This window comes from Brassica oleracea, chromosome C5 (genome assembly GCF_000695525.1).
Source record: "Brassica oleracea var. oleracea cultivar TO1000 chromosome C5, BOL, whole genome shotgun sequence".
NCBI classification, from domain to species: domain Eukaryota; kingdom Viridiplantae; phylum Streptophyta; class Magnoliopsida; order Brassicales; family Brassicaceae; genus Brassica; species Brassica oleracea.
In genome coordinates, this window is record NC_027752.1 from 46,000,857 (window position 1) to 46,013,888 (window position 13,032).

Below are 13,032 nucleotides of genomic sequence, written 5' to 3' on the forward strand. Positions count from 1 at the left end.
AATTTTCGTGGTTTCACGTAAGAAAACGAGTAGACAAAAGAAATACGTTTGTTCAGTTCAACTTCTATCAACTTTATGTTTTTTTCCTTTATGCCTTTTGTTTACTATGCTTTTATGAAATGACAAGACAATATCTTCTCTATTAAAAGAGAAGTACCATTTTTATCTACTATTTAGAAGTCTACTAGGACCATTTCATTAATCACATAATATGATATAATAATTAATAGGAATATTAATAATAAATTAATTTTAACTATAGATTTGAATTTTATTTTCAGTTATAACAAAATCTGTTGAGAAAAATCTAACAAAATCCTACTAAATTTTTAAATAATTTTTATTTAATATTTGTTTAATTAATTTCGTAATTAAATAATATAATGCTTTCATTTAAATAAATTATCATCTACCACTAAAACGGGTTCAAATTTGTTAATCATGTCAGATTTGTTTTATACAAATGAAGTTATTAACATATGTTAAAAATTTATTTCTACAGCTATATATTTTCAAAAATCATATGTTGAAGAATATTTTTTATTTGATGATTTCAAATTATGAAAACTCGAAAACGTAATAAAAAAGGTAAAATGTATAAAACAAACCCCTATATTAATAAAGTAATAAGAAACTTAAACAATAAAATTAAAAAGTTATAAAATACTAAACACTAAAATATAAATTGTATATTTAAATTTATATAATAATATTAAAATTAAATATTTATAAAATGAAAATATACCCGCACATAGTGCGGGATAAACTCTAGTTAATTATTAGAGAAGATATATCACTGTTGATGGTGAGGTTGGTCCAGATGGATTGCTTACTATACTAGAAAACATACAACTCAATACCTAAACCAAAAAGACAAATTAGGTAAAGTGGAATTCGTTATAATTACCAACTCAAACATCCCTCACTTAAGAACAATTCCGGGTGGATTTTTATTTACCTACAACTGCGCGAAATGATTGTTATATATAAAAATATTTTTTTTGTCTATTATTATTTACTTTTATTCATTTACGTATTATGTATATAATTAAATTAGACTAAACACATAAATTAAAACAATACATCTTGTTTATTTACGATATTTTTTTTAGTAAATAAATCAAAACGATCATTTTATTTATTTTATATGGTATATAACTAAATTTCAATGACATAGACATAGATATATAGTATATTTTAATATAAATATTTATTATTGAGAATTCATACTCATGTGATAAACACAAAATTTCTAATGTGCGATTTTTTTAATGCAAAATTCAAAATTTAAATATTAAGGTTTCAATACTTTTTCAATACAAATTTAGAAATTATCATATTTAAGTATTTTTCTATGTTATATAGTTTAATTTTAAACTATATTAATATATAATATGAATGTCTAGTAAATGAGACTTCATATTCATACGATTTATGATCATTTGTATCTTGTTATTACCAAAAAAAAATTAAATCACTGATCACAAAATTTTAGTGTAAGATATTTAACGTTTTTAGTAATTTATAGTCATTTTAAAATTCAAATATAACATAAAAGATTTTTTTTTATTATATGGTTAATGTGGTTGTTTAATATCTTTTAATAATATAAAATTAAAAAAAAACTAAGATACAAAAATTATTATCATATATTTATTATTCATAATCATTAATTGTCATGTATACTTTAACCATATTAGGCAATTTCGTAGTTTTTATTTAAGGAAAGTGCGAGAATATTCTTTTGTACATTATTTATCAAATTAATAGTTAGTATAATATAAGTTAAGATGTACCAACTTATTTCTCTAAGAATTCTGAATTTCATTCTCATGGTGACACGTGACTACAAAACAAAGTTGTAACGTTTTTCAATTAATATATAAGGGATATATATAGTGTCTAGATGATATTGTATGATTTTTTACACCAAAAACATACAACTGGTTTACTGCTAATTTGATATAACTACTTTTAATGTGTGAATGGTCTTGTGATGGTTGTCATATTGTAAATATCTATACTATTAAAAGAGAAGAAGTCCTAAAAAATCTACTTAAACAAAGTTGTTGGATTATCTAAACTATTTTTTTTTTGGTCCAACAATTATTTACTCTAACTATACACAATTACTACTTTAATTATACGATATATGTTTCATACACCATTAAACTGGGTTTCATTTTTGAGACTTTGAGATTTATATGACTAAACCAAATATATACAATGATTTTCATGATTTAGTTTAACCATTCCTCTATAACAAAACAATTTTTATTCTACGCGATCACTTTGTTTGCGTAACTCATCATCTTCGTTCGGTAGCGAGTAGAAAAACCCTAGCCGACGAAGACGTCGTCGAGTTGAGGCTTCTGGGTTTCCAAAGAATCCAGACCTTACTTAGCACTTCTTAATCTTCCCTATGATTACAACGCGTTGGAGCTGTCGATTAGTGGTGACATATGCAGATTCTAAATTAGTGACCAGACTTACGACGTCAATTTGCGGAGGGACATAAGGTTCAATGGCGGAGGTCTTTAAGGGTGTTTTGATGTTTCCTTAGTTTCATTATCGGATCATTTTTTGGTTGATTTGTGATTGGTTGGATAGCAGATTTATATAAAATTTACGGCCGTTTGATGAATCGAGTTGAGCTAAAGAACTTTAGTTGTTAATGTAGTTGCCTTAGTAGATAAATCTGGTTTTGATGATTAGTATACAGAGACTGATCGTTAGATGAAACCTCTCTCAGAGTGGATTCAAAGTTTGATCAGCAATAGATATTGGCTTAGGAGGTATTTAAGGCTGATGGGTCTTGAGCTCAGGACCAGATATATATAATTGACAGTAAACAAAATTTAGTCTAACTAAAGTTTTGGTTTGAACTGTCCTTAATGGTTTTCCAAGACACGATGGGGAAGCGAATAGTGCAAGAGAATGAAACTCATATGTTTATATATCTATTGTTGCAGGTCACGTGAACTACTCAATTTTCTAGAAGAACCTTGCTCCTATCAACGTGAGTTTGTATTGAGTGCTTAATGGTTTGTTTGTTTGTAACATATTTCAGCAAGGTTGTGGAGTGCCACCGAAGAGTTATGAAAACATTGTTTGAAATTCAAAAATTATAATAGACTTCTAAATTATTTATCTCTAATAAAAAGTTATAAATTCATTCAAATTTTATTAAACAGTCAACAACAAATACCCGCGTTATCTAAGCGCGGGTCAAAATCTAGTACGTGTTTTAAAACACTTTCAAATTTGAAAATGAGTTATAGATATCAGTGTTAAAGAAATTGATAGTCAGTATATCAGTTTTGTATAAAATTATTTTTCTTTTGTTTGTTTTCCTATGGGCTTTCATCGAAAGAAGTGTTAATACAATTTGTTAGGTTTTTCATGTCAATCAGGTCTGACTTAATTGGGATGGATCGGTCCGCTTGAAATATTTCATCTAGGCCAAGCCCACTTTTAAACGAGCAGGCTTGAGGCTTCAGATCACATTCACTATACTTTTACTACTACGTATTTAATTGGTCCATGTAGTGAAGGTTGAATCGCATTATTCTACCTTTCCTTGTTTGTTTTGAACATTTTCATTACTTTTTTTTTGAGTTTTTTTCTAGTTTTCCAATGGAGAAAGAAACTACTAAAATTTTGGATTGTTTTTGTTGAGATGGATCATAAATACATATATATATTTAGATGGATCATACTTATGTAGACTTTCTTACGCGATTGACAATTTTTTTTGGTTGCATGAGCTAACTATTGAAATTAAATATAAAAACCCTAATAAAACACAAACTACAGGTTCAATACGAATATATAAACAACTAAGAATATCTCCAACAGCTTTTCATATTATCAAATTGAGGTTTTTTGTCCTCTAACGGATTTCAAATCCTCAAATTTTGAAAGTCTGACTAATAAGACCTTAAAACTGACAAAACTTCAACACTATATATTTTTCTTCTTAGTCCTTATAATTATGTAGCTTACATATAATTCTAGTGATATTAATTTTTGTATCACTTTAATTACTCTTTATAATTATATTTTGATTAAATATTTAATATATGTTTACATAAATGTTATCTTTGATAAATAAAGTACATAAATATGTTAAAATTTAAATCAAAATTTTTAATATAAAATAGAAATATTATGTGTACGTAAATTAACCTTTTCGTAACTCTTTTCTCTAATTGATGCACATTATTTTAAGAAAATTTTCTTATTAGATGAAATCAAAATATGTATATATAAGTTATAAATATTATGTTATATATTTTAATATGCATTTATTATATATTTATAAAAGTTAGTGCTTATAATTAATTATTATGAAAGTTGAAGTTTAATATGTAATATACAAAAAAAATTAAAGACATATTTAAAGTTCTTTTTTGGAGCAACTCACTTTCATATCTTATTTTGAGGATCACTCAAAATGAGATTCTTTTTTGGAGAGGTTCTAAATCCTTGATTAAAAAACATAATAAGTTAAGTTTCACTGCTGCCAGAAACAAAAACAAACAAAAAGTCTTGCCAAGGGCCCAAGGCCATAATACAAAAAGGTTTATTTATTAAGATAAATAGGACTTCAAATTCGACACTCCCCTTTTACGGGCTCAGTGCATAATTAGAGACAGATAAATCGCTGTAAAGTATCTCTTAACATTCCCTTTAATAGACACTTACACGCGTACATAAGTAGAAAAAATTGGCATAACTAACTAGAGTTTATTTATAATCTTCTCACAATGATAGTAATAATTGAAAAATTGGATTGTGATGTTTTGTGCTCGTGTGTGACACTAGGAAAGATGTTGTCTTTGTTTAGTTAACATGTCCTTTTCACAACAACATTGCCATTTGTCTTAACAAAGGCCAAACATAGTGCCGGCGAATGATGATTAATTTAACTTTAGTACGTAATTTAAATTTAGAATTAACTTAACATATATGCATGAATCTGCCTAGCTATTAACTGATCATTACTTATTTTTATTAGTTTAGATAAATGAAATTAAAAGTTTAGAGCTTTAGTCTTTTGGCTCTTTTGTGATGGTGAAGCGTTCATGTGCGGGACACATCAGAGTCACTTGAACAGCTGAAGGAATATTTTTTTAAAAATCTACTGAAATTTGATTTTAAAATCACTTGCGCCGTATCTTTGGTATGTTTTTTAAAGTGTCAGCACCAAACCCATATGCCGTTCTTGTTAATGGAATGGGAAAGTTAAGTCGACGTTGTTTCAACTCCAAGAGACCCCTATGTTAATTGTATATATCTTATTGCTGGATTAGGCCATGCGAACGAAATTTCTTGTTAAACTATATATTATAGAAGACCAAAAATGTGACTACATCCTTACTATTACAAAGTTGCTTGAACGGTCAGATTACATATGACATAGAGTGTTTCTGTTGGACCTAGAGAATACATAAGTCTGAGCAGGTTATAACCCAAAAAAAAAAACAATGTATATAGATATATAATGTCGTATGATATTATTAATTACGTCTTCATCTGAATCTATCATCTCTTACACTACTGAAGAAGCATTATATATATCTTGTAATTTGTAAGTATATACTCCGTACATGACTCATAGAGCAGGACCACATATCTAAGGTTTATGGATGAACAAATTTTAGAACCCTCACAATATGAATACAAAATTTAGAAGCCACGTTTCAAAAAAAATAAAAAATTAGAAGCCATACAAATTTGAGAATTTCAGGACCACGGAGAAATATGCTAAACTAGGTTTTTTAACAAACAATTTTTTCAATGAATTAGGGCTCTTTTTTTTTAAAAAAAAGTGCAGATCCAAGTTCTTTTTTGTGAGGCCTCGTCCATTTCTTTACTCTAGCTAAATTTTGGGCTATATTTATATTCTGAACTAATTAGTGCTTTTAAAATATATATATATATATAGTTTATTATATATAAAGTTACTCTAACGATCAGATTACATATGACCTAAGGTATCTTCTTCTACCCATTATCAAAACAATATATATAGCTTCTATTGTTTAATTTTCCAAATTTTCAGTGCACATTGTGTAGTGTTATATGGTATATCTAATTAATAGCACCATATGTGTAATCAGTTTATCTATTCCTTTGGTGTTCATCAGTTTCCCGTTTTCTTCAAAAATATAAAATAATAGAGATACATGTTGGTAATCTTAAAAGAAATGTGTACACTATACACAAAATGCATCTATATTTATGGATACGTATCCTGAAATAACCCAATTAAATGTGTTTGGCGTCGAGCAATGTGTTAGTTGATACATTGCATAGTTGATTTTTAATAACATACTAGCTACTGAAGACATACAAATATGGATTATGGTGATGTGTTAGGCCAATTGACATATATTACGAAATTCACTGAGTCGCGAACATATTTTCATATGAGAAGATTCACAGATTGAGGAGAGTGGATGTGCGAGTCCTACATATACGGTTGCGGCCAGGACATGACTATCTTTTATAGCATCCAAAAAAACATAACTTTAATTTGTACTCTTGATTGCATGTTTAACATAGGTAGTACAGCGCAATGTCCAAAATTTGGTAGAGGGTAAAAATAAAAATAGAAACAATAATATTGGTAGATGATATCTTGCATATTTGCATTGTTTTAACCATTTATTTTGTACACATTGATCATATAGATTAGGAAGTAAGCATCTTTAGGATCCATATTGCATTCATAAGTCTTTATCAGGTATCAGAGTGTCCTATGGAGCGATTGGAGGTGTTTAGAAGCATTTTGGTACAAGAAGGGATGGAAAATGAAGTTGGTTCGGTTTTGGGCGAGCACGACGCGGGTTGGAGCACCCCGAGTTCACCTACCCGCGTAGCCGAGCCAAGAAGAGCCTCCACGCGGGATGAGTGGCTCGGGATCGTGAACCCGCGCGCACGAATAGGAAGAAGCGAGACGACGCCTCGACGCGGGGTGGAGCGACGCGGGTTCCCTTACCCGCGTTGTCGAAGAGAGCCAGTCGATGGAGTCACGCGGGTTGGAGCACGCGGAGTTGCCTACCCGCGCGCATGACGAGAGAGCAGCCTCGACGGTCTGACGCGGGAAGAAGGGCGCGGGACGAGCTACCCGCGCGCATGAAGTGAAGGTCTCGACGCTCCAACGCGGGTAGGGTCGCGCGGGTTGTGACCGATGCCTCCTGCCCGAGTCAAATCTTTTCTTTAGTCGGATTTTAGTGTTTTTAAATGGTTTTTTAGACTTTTTAATGGAAACCATTAGGTTTTCCAGGGATGTATAAATACTTTGTAGATCCCAAAGTTGAGACTTATCTTTTTTTTTCTCTCTAAGAACACATAAACCTCTTTAAAGAAAATTTGGACCTTGAATCATTTTCCATCTATATTCTTTGTGTTTGTGTGATTATCTTGCTCTCTAATCATGTTTAACCTTGAATCATCCATGGTTTTGGGGTTATTCATGTCTATTAGTGAGTAGAGTAATCTTGGATTCATGAGCAAGGATGATTAAAGGTGATTAGAGAAGATCTTGGGTGTTTAGTGTTAGATTTATTTGTTTTCATGCTTGTTGAGGGTTCTCAATGTTATTTTAGTCTTGATCATACTAAAATAGATCTCTATGCATTTCCTGCCCACAATGTGTATGATGAAATGCTTGAACCAACTCTTCAATGCTTTTAGATTGCTTTACCTAAGAGATTAGTTGCTAAAGGAGTTAAGATTGCTATTGGACTTGTTCTCCATGTTTGCTTTAGTAACATTCAACCTAAGAGATTAGATGCTTGAGTTGCTTTACCAAAAGAACATTCATCTAGAGATAGAGCTTGTTTAGCTTAGTGTCTAGGCATAAGGAAAGTGTTTGATTGATAGCTTGCCACCCTTAGATTGGATCTACATCACTCAAGATCAAATGCCTAGCCCATGAGTCCTCTTGCTTCATATTGAGAAAGAAAGATCATTACTTTATTGCATTAGCTTATTAATTCTTAGTTCATACCATTTTTAAAACCGGATTGCACTTAGCTTAAGCACGAACTTGCATTCCCTTTGCTTTAAAATCACCTAGGATTGGTTCGACAATCTTTTATACTACAACATTTGATTAGGAGCTTTGAAAACTCCTAACATCAGTAGATGAACAATGGTCTCTCCGCAGATACCCAATAAAATTGGAACAATACCGAAACGACAAAACATATAAGCAGGTTAAATATTCTGGTAACTAAACCTATTAACGTATAATATTAAATTTCCAGTAGTAATAATTTCATGTTTCCAAAAGATTAAGCATCTGTAAACATTTTTCCCTTTAGAAACAGAGGTTTTTTTGTGCGTGGACATTAACCAGAAAAGTAAAATTCATGTGGGCGGGTGAAACACAAATTATTAGTATTCACACGATTATAAGCAAACAAAAGAGACTCATACTTGTGCCCTAAAAGCATAACCACATGTTGGTCGGTGTCCCCCTGTATCCGAAATATATTCATATAATAAGTTTATAGAAAACTTCTTCATAAGAGAAAAACTAAAATAATGTTTTCAGTATCATCTTGATAGAAAATGCCAAATAGCATTTATATAACAAACAGAAACCTATAATTTTATCGATCTTTACTGTGGGCATATATGATGTCTCATGTCCCCTATGGACTATGGCGCTTGATATGATTTAGATAGTATCATTATGTTTCTCTTTTTTTTGGTGAACGCAAGTATGGTTGCAGGTGTACGTAGAAATATCCTCATCAGACGGATAGAAGAGAAAATTTTGTGCGGTTATCCATTGAGAAATATGAACACAGAAAATATATTTACACTAGTTGAGTTTTGGGCTAGTGGCGTTTTTAAAAACCTTCCATAAGTTGCAATCTCTAAAACCATTAGTTTGATTACATTGAGAAAAATACTCTTTTCTATAAAAATGTCTCAACTGAAAATAGATCGATGACCTACCATTTTATAGGTGAAGAATTATGCATACAAAAGATCTACGTATACATATCCAAAACTCATAATATTGATTACTTCAACCCTTTTTTTATCCTACTTTAGCCACGTATCCCATCGGAAACTCGTAATCATTTTTTTGTCAAAAGTTTTTCTTAATTAATTTAATTTTAATGCCGTCGAAAAATATTTTCCTTAATTTCTTAGAGCTGCTCATATTATTCAGGTTATTTTCCTAAAAAGTTATACATTTCCTTTTCAAGTAAAAAATTATACAACGTTTTTCTTTATTTTTTGTATTAATTCAAGGGATGCGGATTCTGCATCTGAAAGTTTTTATCTGACTGATCAGATTGATTTGATCCAACTGGGCATTGCATGTCTTCTACAAGCTCCCCAGTTCTCTGCCCTTTTTCCGAAAAACACTTTTATGCCTTTTTCTATGTTCCTGACAAGCTTTTATGCATTTAGAGCTATTGTATACACATTCCTATATACGGCCACACATGCTTTTCATTTTAATAGAATTCCTCATTGTTCTCATAATTAATTTAATTCGTAGAACTAATACTAATTTTGTTAATTAAGTTAAATATAATAATATAACGTAACTAATTAAAAGTAAAAGTATATACACACATATTGGCTTGCTCTGGTACGGGTAGCCAAACCCCATATTCGTATCTATGTTTTTATTTTAACTCGTATCTATATTTGCATGTAGCTAATTAAACATGTAGCTAAACCTCGGGAGATATGAAAATTGGGAAAGTAATGGGTCAAGCTGATATGCCCATCCCTTAAAAAAAAAAAAACCAAAAAAAAAGAAGCCGACTTTTTTTTTTAACGTAATTATCTATGTTGTATAAAAACAAAACAGCTCTACAACTACAGGCAAAAACAGAGGGCATCTGAAAGAAGCAAGTTGTCTCCTACTGTGTCTTTCTACACTCTGTCTTTTGCATACGTATTCTCACACTCACCTATGTACGGGCTATTTTATTGCCGTTTTAAGTTACATATATTCTCCCTAACAAAAAAAGAAAGAGAATACTATTTTGATTCATACGACATCATTGTACACTGAATGTACAGCCCATTCCCACGCATCATTTGTACAGTGAACAAGATACTATTTAGCATATCTATATTTTTCATTTTCATATATATTTAATAACATGCAAGCATATATATGTGTTAGTCTACTCTCATAAATCGTTACGGAGTGACATAGTTACTAGTCGGGAAGGTCAACGTACGTATTTATGAGCAATGGATTTTATAATACACTCACTTGAGTGGTTTCGTGGCACACTGAGATGTTTTGGTTCTATTTAAATGAACTAATTCAGTTACATTCGAAGACACTTAGTGGCTAGACTGTGAAGAAGGAAATGAAATTATTAAACCTTCCTTTTTAAAATTTAGAGGCTTGATCAGAGATCTGGACTCGATACCAAGGTGCCCTTGAGAATCTAACTATCTACATTTTTATTAAATAAATAAGTATTTTTTTTATAACTGATGAGTAAATCTCACGTCCAAACAGACTCAGACTAATTTTTTAAGAGCGCGTAACCCACGGATATGTTTGTGCACCTGATTTACAAATGGGTTGAAAACAAAGATCCAAATCCTCGTGAGGTGTTCAGAGACAATGGTGAAATATTTTTTTCCAGTAGGGTTCGAACTCGTGATATAGAAGTCAGTCCTTATTATTGGGTCACGATTTTCCAGACAAATAAATAAGTATATGAGAGTAAATATCTTTTTCTCATCATTTTATTATCATTTTACAACACCTTCAATCAACTGTGATCAAACATATATTTTATAATATCGCTGTTGGAGTCATGAGTCTTGAACAAAGTCTGATATTACCAAAAACATGCTATATGTGCACCAAAATAAAATGAAAATTCAGGGTTCTCATAGGAATAAAACCAACAAGATAATAAAATATAAATTACAGGAAGAGCACAGTTACATGTTAAATGTCAAATCTAATAAAAAGTATGGAGTGCACATTAGAAATTATAGTCTTAATTTGCACGTACAAAATAAAATCGAGTGGCTACCCACAGTAAGCCATGTTTCTCTAATGTCATGCGTAATAAATAATCGCACGTTTTTTTTTTCTTGAAATTTTTTGCACGGTTTCTTCTTCACCTTCGGTTTGGATCGTCCTTCTCTTTTTTTTTGGTAAAAATGTTAAAATTTTATACCGACATAAGTTACACAAATACAAGTAGCAGAACAAATAACCAAAGCAATAACAACAAGAGGGAAGAAAAAGCAACACCTAAGATCTAAGGAACAATGAAACAAATTATAATCCGAATACTACAAACAGAACAGAAGCCGTAGCTTGACCACTGAAGAGCATTGCCAAATAGAGATGATACCTTTGATGAACCATGAGACCACGCTTTGGTAATGTTGGCTTCCCCGCAGCGGTGCTCCAAATGATTGATACCACCTCCGAACAGCTTTGCAAACTGAGTCAACGAAAACGAAGCCTCCCAACTACCACCGGCAGTAGAAACCCTTGAACTCCGAGAGCTATGAACCACTACTCTTGCTTGAAGCTCCAATAGCGCCGACCGGCTAGTCCCAACAAGACCTCAAGATGCCACACTTATTTGCTTGACTTCAGAACATAATGCGAGCCACAACAGAAAACGGGTGCGGCAAGAGCCACATCTTGATGCCGTTCTCCCTATCCAACAGAAAACGGGTGCGGCAAGATCCACATTTGGGTCGTCCTTCTTAATTAGTATATTCTTCCTCTTTTTCGCGTTAGATCTTTTTGCTTGTTCAGAATATATTATTCACTGATATATGTACCATATCGAAGATCTGACTAAAAATGATTAATAAATTTACCAAATATATTGTGTTTTAAAATTTAATATAAGTTGTGACATTGTTTTCAGAGATAGTTAATTTGTACGTTTGAAATTATTGATCAGTTTAAAAATTATTTATTATTCAGTTAATAAACATCATTTGGAAGAAAAAATCATACTCAAATCATTTCCATCAGTTGAGATATAATGTGATGTAAAAGATATAGTCAAGTTTTAAGTTACAAAAAATAAACCAATTATAAAAGATACAAATATCTCAAAATCTCTCATGATTTTCTCAAAGGTTACATTTTATCTGTTTTATTTTTATTTTAATGGTTAAATACAATAGATATACTTTTGATAAAGATGCTATAAAGTTTTTACTCAGGACATCTATCTTCTGATATAGTACTAAATTGAATCTTTTAGTTTCTGATATAGTACTAAATTAATATTTTAGTTCAGTTAATATATTACACTATATTTATGTAGAGAAATTTAGATATCGTAAGCTATAAGACTATATTAATGTAAGAGAATATTATATATACCATCATCATAAAAGTTTCATAATTATTTTTTCTTAATAATATTATCAGGGCTATGGTGTCAACTGATTTATCAATACTTAATTTTAGCAAGTTGACAAAAATATCAATTTTTAGGAAACTATCTCTACGAAGATTTTACTCATCTTCAAAAATCAGAAGTTTTGAAATCTTAGTGACAAAGAAAAGCATTTTGATTTCTTTCGCGGAAGTGACAAAAAAAAAGTCTTTTTAGACGTTTCTGTTGCATGACGTCAAAATAGTCTGATTCACGAAGGAAATACAATTAGTGAACTAGGTAAACGATATGGAAGTGATTGGTGCTGAGGGAATATATATATATCTACAAAGTTATTTAATGAAATTTAAGAACTCCAATACTTTTATCAGGATGCAAACAATTTTTACTAAAGAAGCAGAAGATTTCAATTTTGCGAGGTACATTCTTAGGAGACGTTATTAAGAATTGAATGGGATTTTTACTACACTACAAACCATTGTCCAAACATATGTCGGGATCATTTTCCATAGAACCCGATCACTAAGCTATCCGAATTATTGCTTTTCAAAAACAAAGAATATTAGTTTAACATTTATTTCTTTGATGATTTATACAGCCGAAAGGGGGATAATCATAACCGAGGGCATCCTCGATTAAT